General features: G+C 47.3%; 1 long non-coding RNA gene across 2 annotated transcripts in view; it reads right to left on the reverse strand.

The window, feature by feature from the left end:
- Window positions 1-1,587: 1,587 nt before the first annotated feature.
- Window positions 1,588-16,498, reverse strand: part of LOC142712972 (uncharacterized) — a 108,876-nt gene continuing 93,965 nt past the window's right edge. Inside the window, exons 2-3 of one of the 2 annotated variants that reach the window (XR_012870148.1) lie at window positions 10,305-10,380; window positions 1,588-2,493 (exon numbers count right to left, since the gene is read on the reverse strand). This is a non-coding gene — a long non-coding RNA (uncharacterized LOC142712972). Of the gene's footprint in view, window positions 2,494-6,386; window positions 6,524-10,304; window positions 10,381-16,498 lie in introns of those variants that run through there. The other variant, XR_012870147.1, reaches the window with a different exon arrangement.

The following is a 16,498-nucleotide window of genomic DNA, read 5'->3' on the forward strand; positions in this document are numbered from 1 at the left end:
TTAGCAACAGCCAGGGCATAGAGCTGTGTGCACCCGATCACGCGTGCACAGTCTCTGAAGTGAAAGACAGACTTGGGGTATACTAACAATGCTCAGGCAAGGATCAGATGGGTTGGGCCCTTCTTATAGTCCAGGAAAACATGTGTGTTGATGATGGTGATTTCCTACATGTGCGTGAGCTGGCCCTTTAAGAGAGGGCACGAGCGTGCGCGCGCACCCTACGGGACAGAGCAGATCGTAGCAGAAGTGAGCGCTGGCGTCTCCTGGGAAGGAGATGGGAACCAGCGCTCACAGATCCATGGCTGCGGGCGTCAGGTGAGTGGACCCGATGGCCCTGGACGCTACAGTATTCCCCCCTCTTACGCCCCCTCTTCTTGGGACTAGAGCAAGAGGAACTTCTTAACAAGAGCAGAGGCATCAAGGTTCTCCTCCGGCTCCCAGGACCTCTACTCAGGACTAAAGCCTCTCCAGTCCACCAAATAGAAAGTCCTTCCTCCTACCCTCTTGCAGTCCAGGATCTCCCTCACCTCAAACACATCAGAAGAACCGCTGGGAGCAGTTGTGGAACAGGAAGTCTTGCTGTAGCAGTTCAGGACCACTGGTTTCAGGAGGGACACATGAAAGGAGTTGGGGATTCTGAGGGTAGGAGGCAGCCGCAGTTTATAGGAGACAGGGTTAATCTGTTGCCGAATCTCAAAAGGACCGAGAAACCTGGGAGCAAACTTGTATGAAGGCACCCTCAAACGAATGTTCCATGAGGACAACCAGACTTTGGTACCTGGAAGATACTGCGGCAGCTCTCTTCTTGCATCCGCTTTTCGCTTCATGCCCGGATCTGTTGCCAAATTTACAGGAAGTCCCCAAATGCAGAGTCAGCAGCGGGTACCTGAGAAGTAGTAGACACTGGAAGAGGGACTCTAGGATGTTGACCGTATACAATGTAAAACGGAGTGGAAGTGGTGGACTCGCTTGTGTGGTTGTTGTACGAGAACTCGGCCCATGGAAGAAGCTGTACCCAGTTATCATGCTGTAAGGAAATGAAGTGACGGAGATAATTCTCCATGATCTGGTTGATCCTCTCGACTTGCCCATTGGACCGGGGGTGATAGGCTGTGGAAAAGTCCAATATCACATCCAGGAGTTTACAGAGAGCCCAGAACCTCGAGGTAAACTGAAACCCCCGATTGGACACAATGTGAATGGCAAGCCATGCAAGCGGTAGATGTGCTGGATGAAGAGATTCGCCATTCGGGGAACAGAAGGTAGGCCGGTCAGCGGGATAAATTGTGCCATCTTCGAGAACCGGTCCACCACCACCCAGACAGTGTTGCATCCTGCTGAGGGAGGAAGGTCAGTGACAAAGTCCATCACAATGTGCTGCAAGGTGGCATTGGGTATAGGCACAGGTTGATGGAGGCCGGCAGGCTTGGAGTTAGTAACCTTGTTAGAAGCACACACCGTGCAAGAAGAGACAAAGTCCACAACATCCTTGGGCAGCGTGGGCCACCAAAAGTGACGAGCAATCAGGTCTCGGGTTTTACGAACACCAGGGTGCCCAGCCAGTTTAGAACTGTGTCCCCATCGGAGAATTCTTCTCCTGCCTGCTAATCGAACAAAAGTCCTCCCCGGAGGGATGTCTCTAACCTGCAAAGGATTGGCAGTGATAATGCAGGACGGGTCTATGATAGTTTGAAGAGACTCCACCGTGTTATTCGTTTCAAATGACCTGGACAGGGCATCGGCCCTCACATTCTTGTCAGCGGGACGGTAGTGGAGCACAAATTGTAAACGGGTGAAGAACAGCGGCCACCTGGCTTGACAGGGATTTAGTCGTTGAGCGGACTGAAGGTAGGTGAGGTTCATGTGGTCGTGTAGATTAGGATGGGGTGAGCTGCGCCCTCCAGCAGATGTCTCCACTTCTCCAGAGCCAATTTGATGGCCAGTAGATTCTGATCCCCAGCAGAGTAAATGCGCTCTGCAGAAGAAAAAAGTCTTGAGTAGTAGCCACATACTACTGCCTTTCCTTTGGGGCTCCTCTAGAACAGAAGTGCGCCTGCACCAACATAAGAGGCGTCCACCTCCAAAGAAAACTGTATATATACGTCAGGATGATAGAGGATCGAGGCAGAAGTAAAGGCTTTTTTGAGACTAAAAAATGTGGACTCTGCCTCTGGGGTCCACACCTTGGCGTTCACACCGTTCTTGGTAAGGCTGGAAATAGGAGATGTCAGTGATGAGACGTTTGGGATAAACTGCCGGTAGAAATTGGCAAATCCCAGGAAACGCTGTATGGACCTCAGACCTTGAGGACGTGGCCACTCCAGGACAGCTCTCACTTTCTCAGGATCCATCTTGAGACCTTGATCCGATATGATGTAGCCCAGGAAGTGCAGAGAACTCCTCTCAAAGACGCACTTCTCCAGCTTGGCTATAAATGATTCTCCCTTAATCGTAGTAGAACTTGACGGACATGCCTCCGATGAGTCGTCGGATCTGGGGAGAAAATCAAAATATCATCGAGATAAACAACAACACAGATATAGAGGAGATCTCGGAAGATATCATTAACGAGTTCCTGAAACACTGCAGGAGCGTTACACAGTCCGAAGGGCATCACTACGTATTCATAGTGCCCGTCACGGGTGTTAAATGCCGTCTTCCATTCGTCACCCTGGTGGACCGGAGCGGAAGTGAGATGGGGACCAGCACTCACAGATCCATGGCTGTGGGCGTCAGGAGGTGAGTGGAACCGACGGCCCGCGGCCATAGATGCTACATGTGAGTAAACTCGCTAATATACATTCCCGTCCCCCTTGGTGCTGTTTCTGAGATTTTCATAGATTTGTATAGCGCTGATGAGGAACCGGAAGTCTAGTTGTACAGTCTTCTTTGGTGACGACACGACTCTTCGTCATGTGATCGGCCCCGCTGTACTCTATGTACTCGCTGTACTACTGCTCCTGCAGTATACGGAGCACAGCGCCGCTCTCTGAGAGGTTCCTCTGAGAGGTTCCTGTTGTTTTTCCTTTGCTTTATCCAATGCTAAAAACTAATAATGATTTTTTTTTTTTTATAAATGCAAGCCCCTCAGTTGGAGTCACTGGGACCCAACACTAGAATTTCATCTGATTTGACAGATTATGGCACAATTTTCTATGGGGAACTTATGGTGGTTATTTTGATATTCCCATGCTGTTTTCTGACACAGACCACCTACCTAAACATTGCTACAGACAAATCCACCTCTTCATGGTAAAGGTATTCTCTAATGCCAGTGCTGTCTTACAGCAGGATAATGCCCCCGCCACACTGCAAAAATCGTTCAGGACTGATGTGAGGAACATGACAAAGAGTTCAAGGTGTTGACCTGGCCTCCATATTCTTAATTCAATCGATCATCTATGAGATGTGCTGGAAAAACAAATCCAATCCATGGAGACCCCTACTCACAATTTACAGGACTTAACCCCTTAATGACGAAGCCTAGGTTGGGCCTTAAAGGAACAGTGTCACCAAAAAAAAAATTTCTAACATCAGTTTGATTTTAGTCTTTTATTAAAAACTTTTATATTTATTTGTGTGTTTGTGTTTCACTTTTTTTTTATTTTTACACTTTTTCTTCCCTATGGGGGCTGCCATTTTTTACTCCATTTCTGTATGTGCCGATTAACGACACATACAGACATGTAATATACGGCAGCTCCAGTCCCATAGGGACTGCGAACGGGGCCCGTTCGCAGTCACTATGGTGTACGCCGTCTGTGTGAACGGCGCATGCGCCGCTCCCACACAGTCCAAGTTGAAATGCGCGCCGTCCGGCGCCATTTTACTGTGGACCGGAAGTCGCGGCCGGACAGTAAGATTACTAGTTCCGGTCGCGGCTTCCGGACTTGTGCACATGGAGCAGCGGCAGCAGACGGAGAGGACGGACCGGAGGGAGCGGCGGCGACTGGAGCAGGTAAGTGATTTCTGTGTATGTACGTGTTTTAGTGTGTGTTTACTACTGTATGTAAACCTACTACACTGTGTGTTAGCGCAAAAAATGGTGACACACAGTGTAGGAGGTTAGACCGTTCAAACCCCTCATTTCTCCCGGCACTAGCCAGGATAAAGGGGGGGGGGATTCTGAGAGCTCACTAGAGCGAGTGAGTTTTTCCCAATTTTGCAGCAAAAAGCAATGTGGTTGCTTTACCACATGCAATGCTGCAATTTTGGGAATGGCTCCATTTAGTGACCAGCAATGGGAAATATTATAAATTAGAATCTAATTTATAATATTTCCTGACTCGTGAAAAAAATAAAAAAAATTAGAACAATGTTTAATCACCTATGCACTAATTGTTTATCTAAAAAAAAAAAATACATGTTTTGCTGGCAACACATTCCCTTTAAGGCTCAGAGCCCATTTGTCTAATCTGACATGTGTCACTTTATGTGGTAATAACTTTGGAATGCCTTTATTTATCCAAGTGATTCTGAGACTGTTTTCTGGTGACACATTGAACTTTATGTTAGTGGTAAAATTTGGTTGATACATTCAGTGAAAAACAGAAAAAATTACAGAAAATGTGGTGTAAGGCAGATGGTTATACCACACAAAATAGTTATTAATTAACAATTTGTTTTTTTAAATAAAGGACTTAATATTGAAAAAAGGTTTTTTATACAACTGTTTTTTTTTTGTCTATCTAGGTGACTTGAAGTCAGGAATCCCTGATCGCTATTCTAATACACTGCACTACATGCGTAGTGCAGTGTAAAAGTGCTGTCAGTTACTCACTGACAGCAAACCTAAGGCAGGACAAACTAGGCTTCCGTAGATGACAAACCCGGAGGCCATTGTTAGGCCTCCTGTTGCCATAACATGATGGAATAGAACGTCAAGGAGCAGGAAGGGGTTAAAGGATCTGCTAACGTCTTGGTGCCAGATACCACAGGACACTTTTAAAGATCTTCTGAAATCCATGTCCCAACGGGTCAGAGCTATTATGGCAGCACGAGGAGGACTACACAAGGCAGGTGGTTTTAATGTTATGTCTGGATGGTGTATATGTTAGTAATTCATTTCTATTCATTTGTACATTGATGGAAATTAGGGTATGTTCACACGCAAACTCAAAAATATCTGAAAATACAGAGCTGTTTTCAAGGTTTTCAGCGTTTATTTACGGCCGTTTTTGGAGCTGTTTTCAATATTGTCTAGGAAAAACGGCTCCAAAAGTGGCCCAAGAAGTGACTTGCACTTCTTTTGTGAACATACCCTAAAAAAAGAGTAATTTTTCTGTGCTTTTTATTTTTACAATATATATCAATCACCCTAAATATTGTAATCTTGGGGCCTACATTGCTCCTATGTAAACATGGGAACGCCACCATTCTCACCAGTTTTAAGGCGTAATGTAAGTCTTAGGCCAAAATGTAGTAGTAGTCGAAACGCCAATCCAACCGAGATGGAATATGAAATATCCAAGATAGAAGGGAGTCCCAGGCATAAAATAAGATAAGATAACTTTATTAATCCCCGAAGGGAAATTCCAGTATCACATAAATGGATTCTGGGAAACGGCATCAGGGATCTTTTATTATTAGGTCTCTGTGCAGATTGAGATTCTGGCGTCCAAGGTGAAGATGATGAAGAAGACTAGGTGGTACTGTAGACAAAACAAAAAATAATCAGACCAGACGATAATCACTCAGCAATATACTGGTGCCGAAGCTCCAGCCATGATTTCACAAAAATACTATAGATGTCAGTGATCATACCTGTACTGCTGGTGTTTCTTCTGTACCACAGCTGTTGGTACTTATCTCCTCCTCTTTCTTTGAAAGGCATGGACGCGGCACAAGGGACAGCATGGATTTGTCGGGATCCAATGTGCAATACAAGGCAGATGGAATATGTGAGAACATGGCAGAACGGTGACTTGCTCTCCAATCTCATAGTCCTCTAGGCATATAGTGCAGGACTGGATGTCTTCGTTTTCAGTAAAGGTTCGAGATGGGAGTCTATCAATCTGCCTGCCTCTCCTGCCTCGCCGACGTTGTCTTCTCTGCACAGGTCTGCTGTCTGTGGTCTCTGTTGTCGACTGTTGGTTGGGAAGCAGCTGACTGGTGCTTGGTGTTGGCTCCACCAGCCTGTTAGATGTTTGCTGAGGAGATCTGCTTCCTTCTCTGGACGGCTGCAGGTTTGGTAGCGGCTCACTGGTGCTGGGGTCTTGTGTTGGTTCCTCCAGCCTTTCGGATCTCTCCTGAGTAGTTGATGGAGTAGACCCAGGCTGGGATTCTCCAGGAATTCTGAGCTCGGTCTCACTATTAATACGACGGCCACTTGTCGTTTCAGACTGTTCTATTGGCTCAGGTCGTAATGGGGACCGGCTTCTGTCCGCTCCTTCTTGCTGCAACCTACGGCGCGGTGGAACTTGACCACGTCTTCGTCTCCTGTCGGGGACATTGTCATGGTCTTCATCCTGCTCCACACTCTGACGCCTTCTATGTCCAGATCTTAATCTTCCATCAGCAATGCCTAGATGTGAAACAATGTGTATAACATATATTAATTATGTACAGAAAAAATGTGAAAAAAGATCAATACCAGACATTTCCTATGGACTCGCGTGGCCTTCTTTCTAGAGGAAAGCTCCCATGTTTTTCTAATCTTGGACAACCGTTTTGATACTATGAATATATACACAGTCGAGTCACATTATTATAACTACTACTAATATCCAGAGTAACCGGCGTGTGCAGCACGGACAGCAGTAGACGGGCTGGGAGTGACTCAATAAGGTGCTGGTCAGTGGTCTCATATGTGGAGCCTCGCTGACTCCATACATCCCACATTTACTGGAGGGTGCGTGGGGGAGGATCCATAAAGCGAACAACACGATTGGCGTGGTCCCACAGATGCTCAATTGGGTTCAAGTCTGGAGAAATAGGGGGCCAGGGAAGTACTTGGAAGTCTTGGTCGTGCTCTTCCAACCACTGTCGGGCATTTATAGTCGTGTGACATGTCGCATTGTCTTGCTTTAAGTTTCCATTTGCTCCAGGGAAGACAATCAGCATGTATGGTGGATGTGATCTGTAACGATGGATTCATATCTAAATCGGTTCAGAGCCTTCCATAAAGATGAGTGGCCCAGAGAATACCATGGAAAAATACCCCAGACGCTGACGTCGCCGCCAGCTTTTTCCAGCAATGGTTGTAAAGTCCATCCTTTCGATGAAGCAGAAAACGTGATTTATGGGAGAAGACAACCCTTTGCCAATCATCGGTGCTCTGAGACCAATACTGCCGTGCAAATTGAAGCCATTTTCTCTGATGCACCTTTGTTACATAGGAGCAGTGACCATCCGTCGGGTTCGGAGCCCCATACGCAGTCGGGTTCGCTGAACTGTTGTATTAGACACACGTCTGGTAGCCAACGTTCACCTCTCAAATACATGGCACGTGGTGCTCTGCAGTTTCCATGTCCGTTATTCCCAATGGTGCCATTTGTCCACTCACGATACACTGTCACCACAGCAGCACGCGAACAGTTCACAAACTGCGCTGTTTCAGAAATACTGCCGCCCTTGGTCCGAAAGCCAATAATCATCCCTTTTTGCAACTGAAAAATGGTGCATTTTTTGCGGACGCAAAACGGACACGTTTGTGTGAAACTAGTCTAAATGTATCTGATATAACAAGTTCCACTTACCTTGATTTATCCGGGAACTTTCGTCTATTGCAAGCTGCAAGAGTTCTCGGTAACTCATTGTTCCTTGTAGCAGGCGGCTTGATGTTTAAATTCAGGAACAATGGAAAAACGGGATTCCTCAAATAAGAGGGAATCTACCACGATGTTCAGAAGTTGCACTGGTGTTTAAGTGCTCTGAACAGATGATGTAGTAGTCGCTTTGTAGCACAAATTCGCTCTTTGAAAAACCAAGTGAAGTTTCAGCATCAGCATCAACTCGAGATATGGCACTGATGTGACCGCGCTTGGGGTCCTTAGAACTTCACGCCATTGTGATGTCACTGCTATAGATGCCACACCCTCCATTGTTCTGATGACATCACTGCCTGCAGTGATGTCATAATGCTTACGGTATGTCATAAACGGTCCCCTGCTCTGCATTATACCAATCACTGCAGGAAAGCCTCCAAATAAATAAATAAATATATATTACATTTTTTTATATTTACATATTGCAGCTGAAAATCTCTAATATTTGTTTAGTAAATGTTTCTCTATAATTGTTTAGTAAATGTTGTAGCACACAATTCATCTAAGTAAAAGTCTTAGTAACAGATTACCACCATGGAGAGGTGGAAATGTAACTTTATTTTTCTAAAACTAGATGGTTCTGGAGTAAATAAGAATCCTTTATAACCTAAAGAGGTTGTCTGGTATAAGAAACCCATTGTAAATACCCTATTGGGGAATTCTAAGTTAAGAAAGGACAAGTCTCTTATTGATTTCACTGTGTAATGCTTAGTTTCTCCTGTAGTGGCGCTGCAGGGGAATTCAACACTTCTCAAGTTCCATCACAGATTAAATCTGATCGCTGGGGGTCACAATCAGCGACATTAAGCTGCACTATCTGGATGTACAAATGACACTGGATGAGGGCCGTATTGTGACAGACATTTACACCAAACCAACTGACTGAAAATAACTTTTTAATTTTAGCTTTCAACCCAAATCAGCACAAAAATAAAATTTCACAAAGCCAACTACATAGTGATAGAAAAAGCTGCAGAACTTCGCATATAAATGAGACGGATATGTGAGAGGCAGATAGATAGGGCGTGCTCTAGCAAAGTAAAAAATGAGCCCCCCATTACTTTATTTTTCTGATCTCAAATGCCAAGATACAATCCCGTTAGTAAGCCCTAAATATACACCTCCTGCAATGAGCCATAATACAATTGTGGGGATCAGACCTTAACCACTTCCTGCCGCAGCCATTTTGAATTTTTTTATTTTTGTTCTTTCCTCCTCACCTTCCAAAAGCCACAACTTTTTTATTTTTCTGTTGATATATCCATATGAGGGCTTGATTTTTGCAGGACGAGTTGTAGTTTTTCATGGCACCATTTATTGTACTAATGAAATGGGAAACTGAAAGAACTTTCTTTGTGGGGTGAAATAGGAAAAAAGCAGATTTCTCCATTGTTTTTTGGGTTTAGTTTTTATGGAGATCACCGCGCGGTTTTGTTTCGCCATTATCTGAGAGCCATACGTTTTGTTTTCTTTCCGTCGCTGCAGCCGTGTGAGGGCTTGTTTTTTTGTGGCACGAGCTGTCGTTTTTATTGGTTCATGAGACTTTTTGATCATCTTTTATTCCATTGTTTGTGGGAGATGAGATGACCAAAAAACAGTGATTCTGCCCTTGACATTTTTTGTTTGTTTTAATGCATTCACCATGTGGGTTAAATAATGTTATACTGTTATATCTCTGACTTTTACGGACGTGGCAATACAAGTTATGTTAATTTACTTTTTTTACATTGCTTTTTTTTAAACTTTAAATATTTTAACTTTATATATAAATATAATATATATATATATATATATATATATATATATATATATATATATATATAAACTTAATTTAACTGTATTTTACTTTCTTTACTTGCCCTCTAGGGGACTTAAACCAGCAATCATTGGATCGCTTGCATGATATACTGCAATACTAATGTATTGCAGTATATCGTGTTCTTTACCTGCTCTTATTAAGCCTTGCCAGGGGTGCAAAGATGGCAGACCTGAGGGCCTACATTAGTCCTCCAAGCTGCAATGACAACCATCGGCACCCCGCAATCGCAGGGGGGCAATGGGCTGTCAGAGATGGCCACCCCCATCTTTCTAATGGCTTAGTTACCGCAGTTACTATTGACCTCAGCATCTAAGGGGTTAAACGAGTGGGATCGTAGTAATCTACGATTTCGCTCGTCGCAGTGAACTTTCAGTTGTAACATACAACCAACACCAGCAAATTATGGAGTGACCTCAGTCAGTGACACCACTCCATACTTCCCTCCTGGCCTACACCGTATATATACACGTTGGTTGTCGTGGAAGGGGCTAGGCAGCATTGAAGGGTTATGCTGCTATAAAGCAGATCTTCCCTTACAAAAACTAATGAAGTTTTGGCAACCAAAGGTGCCCCCCTCAGCATCAGAGCCCCATAGCAGCTTCTATGGCTACTAGGGCTATAGTTATGTCCATGTACAGGGGGAAGATTTGACAGTAACACTACAGGTGATGTATTATCACAGTATACATCTAGTATTAGGATAAAATAGAATGACGTACCAGTCCCCAGACATTAGTAGATACGGGTCACTAAGAAAATCATGGTGGTTCCAAGTACCAGGCTCAGGACCAACACCTACAAGAGGAGGAGAGAGAATAAGGAGGTTAAAACGTGGCCAGGTGCGGTGGATTCACTGCTTGTACACAATGCATCTTAAAGGGGTTATGCGGGGACTAAAAGTTATTAGCAGTGTTCTAACTGCATTATGTGATGTCACGGTTTGTGGGTATGTGGACCCACCAGGCCGCACCGCCATAGCAGCGAGGCAGCTGGCCAAACAACAGGGAACCCCAGAAATACATAGTCCCGCACAAGGGTAACCGGATAGTCCAGACAGTGGCCGCAGCTCTGGCACGGATGGAGGTATTTAACACAGGACGTGGCGGATGACACAGGTGCAGTAGACACGACTCCAACTAGTAGGCACAGGAACAAGAAGACAGTACGGGATACAGGAACGGGTAACAGGGCACGGGAACAACTGGAACGGGAAACAGTAAGGGACCATTTGAAAGACAGACTTGGGGTATACTAACAATGCTCAGGCAAGGATCAGATGGGTTGGGCCCTTCTTATAGTCCAGGAAATCATGTGTGTTGATGATGGTGATTTCCTACATGTGCGTGCGCTGGCCCTTTAAGAGCGGGCACGAGCGTGCGCGCGCACCCTACGGGACAGAGCAGATCGTACCAGAAGTGAGCGCTGGCGTCTCCTGGGAAGGAGATGGGAACCAGCGCTCACAGATCCATGGCTGCGGGCGTCAGGTGAGTGGACCCGATGGCCCTGGACGCTACAGTATCCCCCCCTCTTACGCCCCCTCTTCTTGGGACTAGAGCGAGAGAGGAACTTCTTAACAAGAGCAGAGGCATCAAGGTTCTCCTCCGGCTCCCAGGACCTCTCCTCAGGACCAAACCCTCTCTAGTCCACCAAATAGAAAGTCCTTCCTCCTACCCTCTTGCAGTCCAGGATCTCCCTCACCTCGAACACATCAGAAGAACCGCTGGGAGCAGTTGTGGAACAGGAAGTCTTGCTGTAGCAGTTCAGGACCACTGGTTTCAGGAGGGACACATGAAAGGAGTTGGGGATTCTGATGGTAGGAGGCAGCCGCAGTTTATAGGAGACAGGGTTAATCTGTTGCCGAATCTCAAAAGGACCGAGAAACCTGGGAGCAAACTTGTATGAAGGCACCCTCAAACGAATGTTCCATGAGGACAGCCAGACTTTGGTACCTGGAAGATACTGCGGCAGCTCTCTTCTTGTATCCGCTTTTCGCTTCATACCTGGGTCTGTTGCCAGATTTACGGGAAGTCCCCAAATACAGAGTCAGCAGCGGGTACCTGAGAAGTAGTAGACACTGGAAGAGGGACTCTAGGATGTTGACCGTATACAATGTAAAACGGAGTTGAAGTGGTGGACTCGCTTGTGTGGTTGTTGTACGAGAACTCGGCCCATGGAAGAAGCTGTACCCAGTTATCATGCTGTAAGGAAATGAAGTGACGGAGATAATTCTCTATGATCTGGTTGATCCTCTCGACTTTCCCATTGGACTGGGGATGATAGGCTGTGGAAAAGTCCAATATCACATCCAGGAGTTTACAGAGAGCCCTCCAGAACCTCGAGGTAAACTGAAACCCCCGATCGGACACAATGTGAAGGGCAAGCCATGCAAGCGGTAGATGTGCTGGATGAAGAGATTCGCCATTCGGGGAACAGAAGGTAGGCCGGTCAGCGGGATAAAATGTGCCATCTTCGAGAACCGGTCCACCACCACCCAGACAGTGTTGCATCCTGCTGAGGGAGGAAGGTCAGTGACAAAGTCCATCACAATGTGCTGCAAGGTGGCATTGGGTATAGGCACAGGTTGATGGAGGCCGGCAGGCTTGGAGTTAGTAACCTTGTTAGAAGCACACACCGTGAAAGAAGAGACAAAGTCGACAACATCCTTGGGCAGCGTGGGCCACCAAAAGTGACGAGCAATCAGGTCTCGGGTTTTACGAACACCAGGGTGCCCAGCCAGTTTAGAACTGTGTCCCCATCGGAGAATTCTTCTCCTGCCTGCTAATCAAACAAAAGTCCTCCCCGGAGGGATGTCTCTAACCTGCAAAGGATTGGCAGTGATAATGCAGGACAGGTCTATGATAGTTTGAAGAGACTCCGTGTCATCCGTTTCAAATGACCTGGACAGGGCATCGGCCCTCACATTCCTGTCAGCGGCCACTCTGCGTGACAGGGATTTAGTCGTTGAGCGGACTGAAGGTAGGTGAGGTTCATGTGGTCGGTGTAGATTAGGATGGGGTGAGCTGCGCCCTCCAGCAGATGGCTCTACTTCTCCAGAGCCAATTTGATGGCCAGTAGCTCCTGATCCCCAACAGAGTAAATGCGCTCTGCAGAAGAAAAAAGTCTCGAGTAGTAGCCACATACTACTGCCTTTCCTTTGGGGCTCCTCTGGAACAGAAGTGCGCCTGCACCAACATAAGAGGCGTCCACCTCCAAAGAAAACTGTATATATACGTCAGGATGATAGAGGATCGAGGCAGAAGTAAAGGCTTTTTTGAGACTAAAAAATGTGGACTCTGCCTCTGGGGTCCACACATTGGCGTTCACACCGTTCTTGGTAAGGGTGGAAATAGGAGATGTCAGTGATGAGATGTTTGGGATAAACTGCCGGTAGAAATTGGCAAATCCCAGGAAACGCTGTATGGACCTCAGACCTTGAGGACGTGGCCACTCCAGGACAGCTCTCACTTTCTCAGGATCCATCTTGAGACCTTGATCCGATATGATGTAGCCCAGGAAGTGCAGAGAACTCCTCTCAAAGACGCACTTCTCCAGCTTGGCGTATAAATGATTCTCCCTTAATCGTAGTAGAACTTGACGGACATGCCTGCGATGAGTCGTCGGATCTGGGGAGAAAATCAAAATATCATCGAGATAAACAACAACACAGCTATAGAGATCTCGGAAGATATCATTAACGAGTTCCTGAAACACTGCAGGAGCGTTACACAGTCCGAAGGGCATCACTACGTATTCATAGTGCCCGTGACGGGTGTTAAATGCCGTCTTCCATTCGTCACCCTGGCGGACCGGAGCGGAAGTGAGATGGGGACCAGCGCTCACAGATCCATGGCTGTGGGCGTCAGGAGGTGAGTGGAACCGACGGCCCGCGGCCATAGATGCTACATGTGAGTAAACTCGCTAATATACATTCCCGTCCGCCTTGGTGCTGTTTCTGAGATTTTCATAGATTTGTATAGCGCTGATGAGGAACCGGAAGTCTAGTTGTACAGTCTTATTTGGTGACGACACGACTCTTCGTCATGTGATCGGCCCCGCTGTACACTATGTACTCGCTGTACTACTGCTCCTGCAGTATACGGAGCACAGCGCCGCTCTCTGAGAGGTTCCTCTGAGAGGTTCCTGTTGTTTCTCCTTTGCTTTATCCAATGCTAAAAACTAATAATGATTTTTTTTTTTTTTAAATGCAAGCCCCTCAGTTGGAGTCACTGGGACCCAACACTAGAATTTCATCTGATTTGACAGATTATGGCACAATTTTCTATGGGGAACTTATGGTGGTTATTTTGATATTCCCATACTGTTTTTTGACACAGACCACCTACCTAAACATTGCTACAGACAAATCCACCTCTTCATGGTAAAGGTATTCTCTAATGCCAGTGCTGTCTTACAGCAGGATAATGCCCCCGCCACACTGCAAAAATTGTTCAGGACTGATGTGAGGAACATGACAAAGAGTTCAAGGTGTTGACCTGGTGTAGCGCCCATGGCCGCGGGCCGTCGGGTTCACTCACCCCCCGACGCCCGCAGCCATGGATGAAAACAATGATCATTAACCCACATGACTTCCTGCTCTATAAGAATGCCCCAGCCCTTCTGATCCTTGCCTGAGCGTTGTTAGTCTTTCCCAGTCTGTCTCGCAAATGGTCCCTTAGTGTCTCCCGTTCCCGCTGTTACCCATGCCCTGTTACCATTCCTGTATTCCGCATTGTTCCTGTGCCTACCCGTGTTCAAGTGTCATCTGCCACGTCAAGTGCCAACTGCCATGTCAAGTGGCATCTGCCACGTCAAGTGCCATCTGCCACGTCAAGTGTCTTCTGCCGCGTCAAGTGCCATCTGCTCATCGGATACTGCCCGCCACGTCTGGCGCCACTTTCCGCACCTGCCTCCATCCGTGCTGAAGCCACAGCCACCGCCCGGACTATTTCAGGTACCTAAGCATTACTGTCTGCCATCTTACTTTCACATAGACTGTGACCTGGTCAGCTGCCTCCCCGCTACGGCGGAGCGGCCTAGTGGGTCCACAAACCCAGTGTCCGTGACAGTACGCTCAGGCCATGGAACCCGCTGGTCAGCCCAAGACCCCAGTACAGAAGATTCAGACAGAGATGCATGACCTACGCACTCGTCAGGATCAACTCCTTGAGGCGGTGAATTCTATTCTGGTCCGCCTGGATCTACTCGCTGTTCCACCCCCGGTTCTTCCTCCAGAGGCTGTTGCCACTGCCTGTTGCTCCCCCTGTTTGTTCCGGTTCCTCAGTTCCTCTGCCTCTTCCTCCTCGCTACGACGGTGACCCCAGAGCATGCAGAGGATTTCTTAATCAATGCACGGTGCATTTTAGGCTACGGCCTCATCTCTTCCCCTCCGAGGAGGCTAAAGTAGCGTTCATTATCTCCCTCCTCGCTGGCAAGGCCCTCGCATGGGCGAACCCAATCTTGGAGCAACAGGGACCTGTATCCTCGGACCTAGCCTTGTTCCTGCAGTCCTTTCGTACCGTGTTCGAGGAGCCGGGTCGAACATCCTCTGCCGCAGCCACTCTGTTGACCCTCAAGCAAGAAGGCTCCACAGTAGGGGAGTATGCGATCTCCTTCCGTACCCTAGCAGCCGAGCTGGCATGGAATAATGAGGCACTGGTGGCGACCTTCTGGCAGGGACTGTCCTCTCACATCAAGGACGAACGGGCAGCCCGCGACCTTCCTTCTACCTTGGATGCCCTTATCCTGTTAGCCACCCGGGTTGATATGAGAATCTGGGAGCGCTCTCAAGAGGTTCGTTAGGAGAGCCGGGCCCACAGACCAGCACCCCCTGCCCAGAGACCACTATTGTCCACTCCTAGTGCGCTACCTGAGGAACCCATGCAGGTAGACAGTCCGGTTATCTGAACAGGAGAAGCAGCGCAGACGCTCCTCTGGACTTTGCATGTATTGCGGCCTCAAGGGTAATTTTGTGCGCCAATGCCCACAGAAACCGGCAAACTCCAGTACCTAGGGTTGGTTGGAGAGGCAACTCTAGGTGGAACGTCTCCAAACGTTAAAACCTCTTCCAAATTATCGATACCTGTGGCCATCGTCACCGGACAGACATCACATCCTTCCACCGCCTATCTTGACTCTGGAGTGGCTGCTAATTTTATCCACCAGGATCTAGTGGATCGGTTTCAACTACCCACAGTCCGTCTGGAGAGACCCCTGGCAGTTGCTTCTGTGAATGGTCTACCCTTTCCTGATCCGATCATGCTCATCACTGAGCCGTTGACATTACGGGTCGGAGCTCTTGACTCAGAACAGATCTCCTTCCTGGTACTACCCAAGGCTATCAATCCTATCCTGCTGGGTCTGCCATGGCTCCGTCTACACACCCCGACACTCGACTGGAGTTCTGGAGAAGTTCTTCAATGGGGTTCCAGATGCCATAGCCATTGCCTGTCACAAGTCCGTTCTGTTGTGCCCCCTCTGCCTCAGTCACTCTCCGATCTACCTTCTCAGTATGCCAGTTTTGCGGATGTCTTTTGCAAACGAGAGGCTGAGACGTTGCCTCCACATCGGAATTATGACTGTCCCATTGAACTGGTTCCCAATGCTTCTCTTCCCCGTGGACGAGTATATCCTCTCTCCTTGCCAGAGACTTTATCGATGTCAGCCTATATCAAGGAGAACTTGGAGAGGGGTTTTATTCGGAAATCTTCCTCCCCGGCCGGGGCAGGATTCTTCTTCGCTAAAAAGAGAGATGGATCTCTCCGACCCTGCATTGACTACCGTGGTCTCAATCAGATCACGGTCAAGAACAAATACCTGTTGCCACTCATTTCTGAGCTGTTTGATCACATACGAGGAGCCAAAATTTTTTCCAAGCTAGATCTGCAGGGGGCCTATAATCTAATCCGGATTCGAC

This window comes from Rhinoderma darwinii, unplaced genomic scaffold, assembly GCF_050947455.1.
Source record: "Rhinoderma darwinii isolate aRhiDar2 unplaced genomic scaffold, aRhiDar2.hap1 Scaffold_4337, whole genome shotgun sequence".
In the NCBI taxonomy this organism is placed as follows: domain Eukaryota; kingdom Metazoa; phylum Chordata; class Amphibia; order Anura; family Rhinodermatidae; genus Rhinoderma; species Rhinoderma darwinii.